General features: G+C 32.6%; 1 protein-coding gene across 1 annotated transcript in view; it reads left to right on the top strand.

Annotated features, from left to right (window-relative positions):
• LOC107169313 (uncharacterized) overlaps nucleotides 1-14268 on the top strand; it is a 52462-nt gene that overhangs the window by 9926 nt on the left and 28268 nt on the right. The window lies entirely within an intron of this gene.

Below are 14268 nucleotides of genomic sequence, written 5' to 3'. Positions count from 1 at the left end.
ATACATATAAAGGTAAAAAAAATAAACTAATTTAATGGGAATTACTTAATGGTTACTATAAATAATAGTAAATAGATATTATTAAAAAAAATATCAATAAGGATTATGTACTACAATTTATAGTTATAGTTATTTCAAATTGTAGTTCAGTCAACTATTTTTAATAGTAAACTCTTATTTATTTCTAGTAATTGTCACTAAGCTTATAGTGGACATAACTATAAGTCTTAATTAACATAACTATGAGTCTTGGTTAACATAACTATGAGTCTCGGTTAACATAACTATGAGTCTTGGTTAACATAACTATGAGTCATGGTTAACGTAACTATAAATATTGTTTAAACAAACTAAATTAAAAAGTATTTAGCACTATAAAAATATAGTAAAAATTACTGCATATTTCAGTTCGAATAACTATAATAACTTGACTATAATATTTTAGTAAATCTGACTAATATTATAGCTGTCCCTATAGCAACTATAAAATACAGTCAATCCTACTACTTTTATAGTAAAAATAACTGTTTTGTTTTTTCCGTGTTATAGCGAATAGTGATGATTGATGATGACGGTGGAAAATCTACTTTTATATTTACTATTTAGTCATTCAAACGTGTGCGGTGTTTGTGTACATTGCGAACACCAATAATAAATTAAAAATTAAATAGCACTAAAATGATGCACATTAATCAAATACAACAAGAACATTAAAATAATGAGCAACATATAATGTGTATGATTCCGTTTTTTTTTTTTTTTTTTTTTTTTTTAATATTCAATTAAATAAAATAATAAATAGGGGGTGGAGTGGCCGAGCGGACTAATGCGTCGGTTGCGACGCACGCAGTCGCCGGTTCGAATCTCGGTCACGGGCGGCATCGCTCTTTGGGCATTTCGCGATGTCTGGAGAGAGGCCGCCGACCCCCAACCGGGCATGGCAGAAACCCACGGGTGCCCATTCAAAATTCTGCCAAAAACCCACGAGTTAAAACCTCACAGTTCCTTCCCCTACAGTTCCCCAGGCTAATGACCTCAGTTGTCGAAGCCTTAACCATAAAAAAAAAAAAATAACTATAGGTATATACTCAGATTGTTTTATTTAACATTTTAATAATTGTCTCGTTTCATATTATTTTTTTATTGTTAGTATTTATTTGTATATAGGTACAGTATAGGTGCCTAATAATTAGTCAAGGTATTTAATAAATAATTAAATTAATGATGTAAAATAATCTGTAAAATAAAAAATAATAAATCCGGTTACACGCTGTATAGATTTGATTGGAGTGGTTATTACTTAAATCTAATATTAACTAAAAAATGATTATAAAATCAAAGAGTTTCACTTATACCTGATAATTGATGTATGTATTCGGGTTTTTTTATTTTTATTTACCAAGCTTTTACCGAGTCTCGATCATTTCTCGGATTAACAAATAAAAAATTGTTCGTCCTTTCAGTACCAGGTATATGCTTATTTTTCAACTCTGTAACCGGTTAGTAAAAATCAGTTATAATAACGAGTTAACATTTATTTTGGGATTTTACTGTATATTTAAAGAAAAAAATAATTCTTATTTAGTGACATGTTCCAAATACGAGTTTTATAAATGATCGTTTAAATAATACGGACGACACGTTAGAGAATTTGGATATAAATAATTTTAAAACATTAATATGTAGATTAGGCATGTACCTAAAATAAAAATAATGTATACCTACCATACCAAACGTATTATTTTTGTTTGGCATTTCGGTTGGAAAGCTGTGATATCACAAAACACGTCTTCGCGCCTATAACGTAATCGAAATATTATTGTAATTATTTTAAGAATAGCTTCTGAGGAAACCACCGTCGCACGGGCAGGTATAAGACGTATAACTACTACACAATGAATAGCACGAGAATTATTATTATTATATATTGTCCGCGGGTAGTTTAGGTACCATAATAACATATTAACATACGCACAGACTGCACTGCAGCGTCTTCCGAAATTCGCGTGACAACACGTTGCGGGGATTATAATATTATGTTTGTTCTTATATATAGTGTTCTTACGTGCAGATCACCAACCGATTTTGTCATACAAAATTTTGAAGACCCTGCACGATTCCATATACGTATATATTATTATAATGATAATATCATGTGCACAAGCTCACTATGACCTAAGTCGTGAAGGTCGTCGTAAGTGAAAACTGTACCATTTTCAAGGAGAGACAAAAATCGTTTCAAACATTTCTTCGGTCTAATTTCCTAATCCATAAATGTTGTATCTCCATCATTGATATTATAATACCATAATAATGCGGACGAGATACGAAGATTTATAATTATCAATTTCATTGAGGATGAAATTGGGGTTATGACTCGATCATAATGTATGCCATGTGTTTTCATCACAAATATTCCCAAAATCTAAAAAATTGAATTTACGACCGTTATTATATTCAGGACAAATAGCATCGTATTGTGTTTAGTATATTGACATACTATAAACGTGTTATATATTGTTAGTATGATAGGGTCCTGTTTTGGGTGCTATATATATATATAATATTGAGCTACGCAGCAGTATATAGTTGATTGTGTAATATATAGCGCGCGCGCATGATTTCAATAAGTATAATATAAAATTAATATCATTATTTTATTATGGTGCCTTTAATGGGCTGCGATAATATTCAATTGATTGCGTTTCAACCGCAGCGTAATTATTCCAATGTTAGAGTTTACGTAACAATATTATAATATCTTCGCCGCGGAATCCTGCGCGAGTGTCACGGGCTAGCTCCGAAGGCATTTAGGTACCTACTCGCTATATGTCATCATAATATTTTAATAATATTATACGAGCGTATACGACTTTCAAAGTGTATACCTACAAACACACACATATATATATATAATGTACATGATATATGGTCAAAGATAGGATTTCCGCACGAATTCTCGTATATATATATACGATATATACGGTAGGTACCTACCTCCGTGGCGGGACAGTTCTCACGACGATTACACACGCACCTGATGCGAAACGACCGCCATACAGTAGAGTAGGTATATATATATAATACTAAAGTATATACTTCTGTCCGCGTATCGCACTCGCGGGTATGCGGTGTTGTCCTGCAGTGCAGGCGATAGGTATTTCATGTACTGTGATAAGCGTTGCTTTGATAACGGCCATCAGCATATTTTGAACACCCTATAAACCACACACACACACACATATATCGGTAGATACGCGCTTATACAGGTTAAGTCATCGTTTCGTCGACGGGGTGAATATTCATTATAATATATTATTATTATTACTATACAAAGTCCGGTTTTCAAGACCGATACGCGATATATTATTATAGAAACTGCACCGCTCTAGACCACAATAATAATAGTGTAATAATATGATTATGTGTATAAAATGGTATGTTATATTATGTAACACATAAATACGGTCGACGACGACGACGACGACGACGACGACGCCGCCGACTGCTTCACCGGAAGGCGTGAGCGCGCGCACGAGACCCGTAAGGAAACGTTAATGGATTTCCAGTCTCTCGCTGCGAACCCATATTATACACACACACATAAGTATATAGACGCGATCAAACTCACGTGAGTGTGTGTGTGTGTGTGTGTTGCCATCGCGGGCCGTCCCGCGAGGTCGATGACTCCTGAAACCCGTGAAGCGTACAACATTTTTCCCCCTGGGCCTCATCGAACTTCTCACGTGCGTCCGCGGGATTAAAAGTACGTGTAGTACACTCGCTTGGGTATTTAATATATATATATTTATACATCGTCTAATATAGCAATACCTATAAAGTCGTAGTGGTGGTACTGGTGGTACTGGTGGTAGTAGTGGTAGTGGTATAGTAGTGGTATAGTAGTAGCAGTAGTAGTAGTAGTAGTAGTAGTAGTGTATAGATAAAGTCGGTATGGCATCGTAAGAAATGAGAAGGAAAAGATGAAATCCGGTTTTATTTTCGGCCGCTTCAAACCGGTCAGGGATAGGTTTTGATTTTTTTTTTTTTCCAAGGGTGGAGAAGTCGATACACGCACACAAAACGATTTTCGAGTGTATATGTGTGTGTGTGTGTGCGTGAGTTTTTTCTAGAAAATCCCCGAGTGACGTCACTACGCGGTCATTGACGCCGGTGAAGTTACATTTCCAAGGTCTGTAGCGCGCGTGTGATGTGAAGAACGTTTGGTCGTCGTCCATCTCTCTCGAAGGTCGACTGGATTATTCGACACTCCTTGGGTTGTAACGGAATTATTGTCATCACGTACGCAACGATTATATTATATATTATCATGTGCGTCTTACCTATATGCGATCGAGCGAGCGTGTGTGTGAGCGGCGATGGCAATGGCTCTGGCCGCGGTCATCGCCGCCACCGCAGACGGATCCCATAAGGTGTCTCGGAAAACAATGCGTTATTGTAGTATAGGTAGTACACATAATAATATAACCTAACCTAGGTTCATATACCGCAGTTGTATATCATTATTGTAATGTTATTTATAGACGTCGGCCTGAGCAGCTGCAGTCGCCGCCGTCTCGTATATATATATATATTATACGTGTGCGGTGCAGTGCGACAAATATTCGGAAAATGTTCTCGAGCGATCATCGCTATAATAATATTACCTATACATTTAATCTGTACGGAAAAAATAAAACGGTGCGGGCGAATCGTTCTGACCGGCAATGCGTGGGCTTACACATGCACTTGTCCACTATATTTTTTATTGGTCTCGAAACTTATTATTGCGGTGGTCTATACGACGTCGCTCGAAAACGCGTTCAAAAAGTAGACTCGAAACAATACATACAAATCGAACAGATCACTGTGGTGCAGAGATGCTATTTTTTTATTGTTTAGTTATTTTCTACAGCTTATTCGTGTATTACACTATCACATTCAAAGGGGAGTTTTTTTTTCTTTTTATAAAACACTTTATTATTACCTGTACAATCTTCGTTTAATAATATATAATAATAATTATATGTGCATTTTATGCAGTTTACGCGTTCTAATAACGTTATGTTAATAGGTAGGAGGTACTATATTTGTACATTGGATGCGTTTACTTATCGGAACGTGTTAATTAGTAACATTTAAAAGAAAAAAAAGAAATATAATTTTTTTTTTTAATGCATTCACATACGAACCTAAAGTTCATAGAAATTGAATGATGTTAATGCGCAAGTCTTCACTGTAATCATCATCATGATTGAAGCCTATTAATATACATATAATAGTATAATACCAGTTAACTATAATATGGTTATTAAATGCATGAACTGCAATTTAAATGTACCCATTACGAACTTAATATACCCATTAATGTATATCATATTTCTATAATATAATAATACACCTTATTAGTTACCTTTTATGCATTTCGTATTTTTATGTTAACAATAAAAACAAATTACTCGCGAGGTCTATCGGTGAACGCCGAAGTGCGCAGAAGGCATTGTTCCGTTCGATGTCAAAAATAAATATAAACTATAACGTAATTATTAAAAGTCGTAACACTCGATTATGGTTCGAAACGTTGAATTGCTTAAGGTTTTAAACCCAAACAGCAGACATAAGACGAAAATAATGAATGTATTCAACACTATATCGAATTATATTCAATTTTTTCTCGTGTTACCTACCACAACGTTTGACCGAAATGTTTAGTGCAACATATTTTATATTTTATTCCCAACTGTATTGAAAAAAGTAAAACAAACAAAATTTGTACTTACTCGGCTACACATTATTGTTTTTAAAATGTAGTATAGAACGCTAAGACGTCTATATTGGGAATATCTGCAATTCTTTTTTTTTTTGTTTATGAATTTGTTGATTTTAAATTCTATACGATCTCATCGTGCCAACGATTTAATAGTTGTTTTATTCAAAAATGGTCGTCGGCTGTGTGACTCAAAATCGTAGGTAGGTATGATATTATGCGCGTTACTGGCATGTTTTATTATATTATAATATTATAAACATATAATATTATTTTTCACGCAGTGCTTAACGCTCTGTTATTTGTAGGTGCGAATCCGTATCGCGGAAAAAAAAAGAAATGATACGATATGATATTTTTATACGGTGAGTAATAAAACAATCTAAACATTCTAAACACGTTCGTTCGACTATTATATATCCAAAGGTTGGGTGACTCGCCGAACCGCATGCCATAATGTAATATATATGTTACGGTAAATGATGTTGGATGGAAATTAACGTTATTCGCCGGTTATTAACGTTATTTACCGAATACATATAATATAGGTAATTATCGTTATAAACCGGATGATCACGCCAAATTATACTACAATAATTCGAAAAATTATGGAAGTATCTAGGTATTTTTGATTTTTTAACTTGTTCGATAACATCGCTGTATAGTCTTTATTAGACAAAAAACGAGTTATTGTCATCTCGTTTGTTCGCAGGTAAGAATATTTTTCATTTTTTTCGTTCAAAGTTGTGCGAACAGTCTGTATATATCGATAGAAATTTTAAATAAGTGGTAAAACGATGACAGTAAGTTGTACACAATACTAATAAGGTAATAATCGACATAAATTTTCGATATTTCAAACGTAACCTCCACGGCTCCACCGATGTTATAATATATGTATAGTAATTGTATAATACTGTATATAAGTCCAGTGTCTTATACTTGTGGCCGATAATGTTTTATTGATTTATATCCGCAATTCGTTTAGCGATCACTTATTTGTCATTGACCGTTGGCCATTATTTTCTATAAACAAATCAACGTTTCCCAAATCATACGGTTATTAACGTTATTCACTAGAAAATTACGATAATATTCTCACATTCGTAGGTAAATAACGCAAATAACCGGCGAATGACGTTAATTTCCGATATAACATAATCATTTACCGTAACATATATATTATATCATGGTGTCCACTCGATTCCGCGGTTCGTCGTCGTCGTCGCGGTTTGCGCTCAACTAATATTATTCCGATTGAATGCGTGTTTCATATATTGGAGTGTATCGCGGACACAGAGTCTGAGAGTATAATAATAATATATAGGCCGGAACACTAATCGAATCGGTTGAAACATTTAAAAACGGGGCGTAGGTACAGCGGATAAAAGAAAAAAAAAACATTTAATATGTCAACTCTGGTGACATATAATAATATAATTATGTAATAACGATCTGAGCGCACGCGTCTCATATATTATAATATTCTGATATTAATAATATGTTATACAGGTGATGACAGTCTTATAAATAATAATATAAAAACGATCTCTCCCAGGTGGTGGTGGTGGTGGTGGTACGATCGAATCGAGTACGGTAAAACCGGCGACAATAATTTACGTGGGTGTAGAAAACTCGGTCAGAAAATTGTCTAAAGCTGGTGTATTATGTGCCATAATAAATAATAATATATTATTATTAAATCGACGTCGGACTGCAGTGTTGACGATTCGAGACCCCCCCCCCCCCACACCCACACACCAATAATATACACGATTACATATATATATATATATATATACATGCCACCACCCCTGCAGTGGATCCACCTTCACCACCCCTGCAATGGATTCACCTCCACCACCACCAGACCGCCGTATCACCGCCTCCGCGCGTCCGACTTAATCCTCCTTTAATATACAATATATCGTCGATGGTGGACGAGTGTGTGTGTATATATATATATTGTATATGTATATGTATATACCGACTTGCGCAGAAATAAAGCTCGCAAAGTGATTCAAAACCCACGCTCAGTGTTGACGTCATGCAGCGATCTCGGGGGACGATGACGACCGCTACCCCCACGAGCGTCACGCAGTTTTCCGCCACCGCCATCATGTATAATAACCCCTGTGTGGCCCTGCACAGCATCGTCGCGCCTTTATATTATATACGAATAGTTTCGTCTATGTGTAATTTATTATTATTATTATTATTATTAGCCATTATATAGATGTGTAACGAAATGTCGAAAAATCAATTTGTCGGCCGCCGCGTCCCGAGACGGTTTACTGCGATGTATATTATATTATCAATACATACGAGTATTATTGTGTTTTAAATGTTTCAATCTTCTACAATATTGCCATTGCGTAACTCCCGCGTACGTGATTTATATTTATTTACTTTGCAGTGTAATAACTATAATATTATAAACACTCGAACGATATTCATATATTATTTAAGACCTATATAATGCAGTTGACGAATTGAAACGGACGATAAGTTTTCTAAAGCTTGTCCGATGTACCAAGTATTAAAAACAGTAAAATATTTTAAGGTTTAAAATATAAACATACGCATAATGTGTATTGCACATTTTTAACTTTCTTAAGGGATGTATAATTTTATTTAAATAAGAGTCAAAATATATTAACAACGTTTTTGAATTTATCGAGTTTTATTTATAATCGTATGAATAATATAAATATATTTTAAATTTGATGTCATAATATAGACAATGATATTATACAGTTCTACCAAAAAAAGAAAAAATTAAACAACATTCATAACTGTTTAAGACCCAAATAGTTTGAATAAGACTGGTTTTGTTTCATTTCCAAAATAAAAAAAGATACACGAAACCTGACCTAAATGCATTCGAATTCGAGGACCAATGTTCAATAGACCGAGCATTTCTTTTCGAATTACCATGGCAGTTTCGAACTATCAAGAATCGTCCGTATGCATAATTTCATTACTTTTAACACCCTAAAGGGGCAATGTATGCAGTTTACAATTAAGGTTATACAGCGTGCAATTTAAATCTAAACAAGAAACAATTAGGATTAACAGTAAATACATAAATTACAGCTTCATTAGTATTCAAAACTAATTTTTTAGCTTAATGTGTGAATAAGAAATAATATATACCCACCATCGCGTATAACGGGTTATCTTCGTTTAATCGACTAAAAAAATGTGCACACTTAATTTTTTTTAAATTGCGAGATGAAAAAAAATATTAAGAGACGACACAAGCTTAAAAGATAAAAAGCGAAATATTCTTTTATGCGATCGAGCACTATATTCTATAATCGTGTTAAATACCCATTATACATTCAATATGATTGTTAGGTATTTGTTTTAATGGTTACGATTTTTAGGTTATATACATATTATATTAAAACCGACGAGGCATAATAATGATTATTGTACATAATATAGGAATCTTACATAATTATATCGTCGCGGATAAACGACCATTGCAGATTATTATCACAGCCAAGGCCATATAGGAACCATAGGAGTTTATCATAATATTTGTTTTCTATATTATGACCCACATAATATTATTATTTCATAACGAGAAAAACTAAAACTAAAATTAGACTAGCTGCCGCGTTTGCCGACCGTATACCGCATATACACCAATGTACCGGATCTATATATTATAATATATATATATATATATATATAACAGTTGACCGCGGAAGCGGTAGATTTACTATAACACAATAATATATATATATATATGTATAGGCAATGAAATATTAAAATCTATTGTTGGAAAGTATACTCGTAAAAATCAGGAAAAATATGAAATATTATAACGAAACCGTATGCTTTACTCGCTTGACGCGCCTATATACACATCAAAAAACAATAATAACACTATTGTAACTTATCAGTATATTATTTGTTGGTATACTATTATATGTTCAACTGCATCCATCATCATGTATGTGCGCCGAACGGATATGAAACCGGTACATAATAATCATTACGATTTTTAAATGCATTTTTTTTTTCGAAGATCCTGGGAATGGAAACCGGTCGACGGCACGCTGGTCTTCGCCCGGCGATTTCCGAACCCGAAACGCCGTAACATTATACCTATACAATGCGTGTAATAATGTATTATAATATTATTGTTGTAAATTATTATCATGCGATATTATTAATATTACTCCGCGGCGGTGTATAGGTCGTTTCGTACAAACGAAATTCCGCACACGAAAAAATACACTCCGGAAAATCTCAACGTCCGCGGTGCGCAGGCGCACGAAAAAAAAAAATAGTAAAAAATTCGCCAACTATTCGGCGGAACCGGTTTCCGGACACGATGATTTGACAAACCGCGAAGTCACCGGCCGCGTGGGGCCGCGTTCGGGGATATCTGAAAAAGCTCTGACCTGTCCTTTTCGCGTGCTCGCACATACCGGACATAGGTCGCGGTCACACTGCAATAATAATATGTAACAATACGAATTGTTAATTATTATTGTCGGGCACAAATTTTGTTTTTCCATATTATTATTCCTTTTTATCGTTTGCGATTAGATTGCACACAATATTTACCGTTAGGCGCACACCGCGGTGATCACGTCATTTTGTACCCATACATCACCGTAAATCGGGCCAAGTCGCGGTGCCGAGGTCATCGGAATGTCACAAAATAAGTGAATGGTATTTACCGGCTACGTTTTTCGAACGATATCGAAAATCTCATCACTCGACGACGGCGCGCAGTTTTTATACGTATTTTTTTCCGTGTCTCGGCTCGTATAATAATAATAATATTTTTATTTTTATTATTATTATTATTATAAGGGTTTGGGACTTGTAGCACTTAAAATCATTAAAATAAGCATTTAAAAACTTAAATTTTTGCAAAAATAAAATATATATTATTACAATTTCATTTACAGTCATAATACACACGAGTAAATGGATAATAAGTACTTAAAATGTTATACCTAATTAAATAGGTTAGATTGAATTGTTGACGTTGTAATTCGTACTTTCTGCAGTCGGTGAGGATGTGTTTCACTGTCATGGGATCGTTACAGGTCGGGCACGTGGGTGGGGGTCTTCTTTCTTCAATAATAATTATTGTATTATTGTATACGCCATAAACTGTGTACCATCATTATGAAGGTACCTATAACAGCAATACCACTGCGTTAGGCCGTTGTCTTACACGATTTTCCGCCATTAAATGTCTCGAATTAAAAAATTCTCACACAGTTTTTTTTCCCCTCGAAGTAGGTAAATAAACGAGAGCGCTCTAGATACGATGTATAGATTGCAATTATTAACCGACGACGTGATGGGACATGGCCATTCAATATATGTGACGGGTGAACACTCGATTAAGAATTTTTAAGAGTTAGACGATATACATATTATTGTAGCTTTGGACAGCGCCATATATTAAAAATATGGTGTGTCGTAATTCATACGTCGAAAATTTCAATCGTTGCTGAATCTGCACCAGTGAAAATAAGTGACTATTATTCACTCGAGTTTGATTTTCGGTACAAACTCGGTCAAAACATGTGGACACCTACCGCCTATATCTACTTCAAAGTCGTTTTACTATATAACAAATAAGCGTAGACTGTATTATTTGCTTTTTACACGAAAATTCTCAGAAATACCAATGTTCTCTTCAAAGAATAGGTAGGTATCGGTAAAGTGTTGAACAAATAGTATATAATATAATAAATATTGTATAATGGCTTAAAATTTACTAAATAATCGTTCACCGCATGAAGTGCGTATACATATATATATATATATTATATATATATATGTATCTCCGTTGGGTTTGAAGATCGGTTTTGAAATGTGTCATAAAAATATCACTTCAACTAATCATAATTTTATAAGTTTCAAGATTTGATTGTATAATAATATAATATATAAATAGGTACTCTCAGACTAATAAAAAGTTCTGTGAATTGAATTAGTTGTTTTATATAATGAATATAAAGTAGGTAATTATTCGTTGAATTATAAGGATAACGCGTAATTGTTATATTTTATCAACTAACAGATATCTGTAAAATATAGTAACTAAATCATAAAAATATGTTTTTTTTTAATCGTTTTTTTTTTTTTTTTGTTAAATTTAATTTGAAACGTTACTCAACTATTGAACTATTGGCGAACTGTAAACTAATTTGTTAATATTGTTAATCTACTGTGACATTAAGAGGTTAGTTACCAACGAAAATTGTGTAATATTATAAATAATTTTCGACTGCCGCAAATAGTGCATGAAATTAAAACAATACTTTTTACCGCTAAAATATGTATCAACGGCAACGACCAGTATATTACACTGACGTAAATGATTTTCCCTGTCGCTTATTATTATCGTCTGTGTGCCTACTGCCTACACGTAACTAGGTACAATATAATTAATAATGCATAAAAGTTGTTCGATATAAATGTTGTTTACGTATAATTCAGTGTGATGTTAACCAATATTAACTTTAAAAAAAGTGAATACAATATGATCAACTATATAACAATAATTTATGTACCTATATACAATAATTATACATATACCTATGCGTTTATATCAAATTATTTTTTAACGTTAACAACATCACAGTTATTATGTTATTGTTTGCTTATGATAATATTGTTCGAATATGCAATCGTGTCAATGTGTGCTTCGCTTTCGGTGTTTATAAATACAAATAAGCAATAATATGTCTCCGGCAACTCGGAAGCATAACAATATATGGAACTATACAGGCTGAATTTATTATTAGTGTTTTACTATTTTATCATTTAATGATGTACGTGGACACACATAATTACCTACGTTATAGAATTTTAAATTGTGTGTTAATAATATTTTTTATTTTTTTTTTTTTTTTTGTGTAGTTAAAACAACTAAATTTTGCTATCTTTAAAATTTCTAAACATCGTAAAAATGCGTATTATTTCATCGATGATACATAAACGGGCTAATACATTAACAACTATGATATTTTACATTTGACAATATTTGTATGCGTAATATTTTATTAACATTTTAATTTATTTATCTTGTGAACTAATTTCAATTGCTCCGTAATCGTATGTTTACCAATTATTAGTAAATTATCCGTCGTTAGGTCATAAACACATTTAACATTGTATGCCTACACGATTATTTGTTCATCTATTACACTGTTATTTCAAACCAAAAGATTTATTCGATTTGATGGTAAAAACTGTTGTTTAACTATATTTAATAATTTATGGAGGACTAATTTACCAGTAATATATATAATATACAGCATTAGGTATTTCGCAGCTATACATATAAAAGTTAAATGAATGAAAGATGCGAGTAAATACAGAGACAGACGTGCGTTAAATAAAATCAAAAATACTTGTAAAAAATGTTTGACCGCTGATAATATTATAGTTAATATTTATAGCTTTTTATTGATATGAACCTCATTTTTAGGACGTATAAAAATAATAATATGTTTAATCGTATATTATTAGTATTGATTTTATGTTTGAAAGTTCATCAAATAAATACGTATTTCACAATAACGGAATTACCTCATTATAGATGTTTAGATTTTTAATGGACGTTTAAGTGGAATTTTTTTAGCACAGTATAGTTCTATAAGCCACGCGCACATGCGTTTTTTTTTTTTTTGCTATCGCATTTGCACGTTTTTTTAGCTCTTTATAATAAAACACTTGCTCCATTTTTTTAAACAATCGCACACCTGTTGATTTGGTATATATATATATAGTGCCATAGTGGGTATTAACATTTACACGCACATATAATATGCTTAAGTGTATCAGCTAATTAATATTGAAACATAAAATTAATTGTGAAAAATTACTATTATTTCGTATACTCTATATTATACATTGCAGTTATGATATAAATTAATACAGCTTTCTTTTTTCGTGTATACATTTACACCCTCGCCCTCAAGAAAGTAAGCAACGCGATGTGTATGGAAATAGTGAAACTATTTCTGTATGTAGTTTTTGTTGAATTCTGATACGATTTTAGTAAAAAGCGAATACCCAGTATAATATTATAATATATTTTTTAAGTTTTATCTGTTTTCTAACTACAACAATTTTTCCATTGAGGATGTTCGATGAAAAAACAGAAAATTGAATGTGTACTAGAAAACGGAGTGATTTATTTTTAATAATAAATTTAAATTTATTCATTTATTTAGATTTAAAAAAAAAACGAATCTGGTGCATATACGTGATTTAATATAAATAGGTGTTATACCTACTGTTTAAGTTTAATATTCGGAATTTATTGGAGCTTAGAATTCAGAATAAAATTGAATTAAATAAAATATCAATAAAACCCTAAAGTTGGACTACAAGACTTACGTTCCGTATAGTGAGTAGATTAGTGTTATGTTTATGTGTATATATCAAACTTTAATTTGATTTTTCATCTTTAAAAATAAACAAATATCGTTGGTGGTTAATTATTCAAA

Source organism: Diuraphis noxia, unplaced genomic scaffold, assembly GCF_037042655.1.
Source record: "Diuraphis noxia isolate RWA-SAM2 unplaced genomic scaffold, SU_Dnox_SAM2 contig0005, whole genome shotgun sequence".
Taxonomy (NCBI): Eukaryota; Metazoa; Arthropoda; class Insecta; order Hemiptera; family Aphididae; genus Diuraphis; species Diuraphis noxia.
Note: the sequence above shows the minus strand (reverse complement) of the source record. Positions and strands in the feature narration are given on the sequence as shown.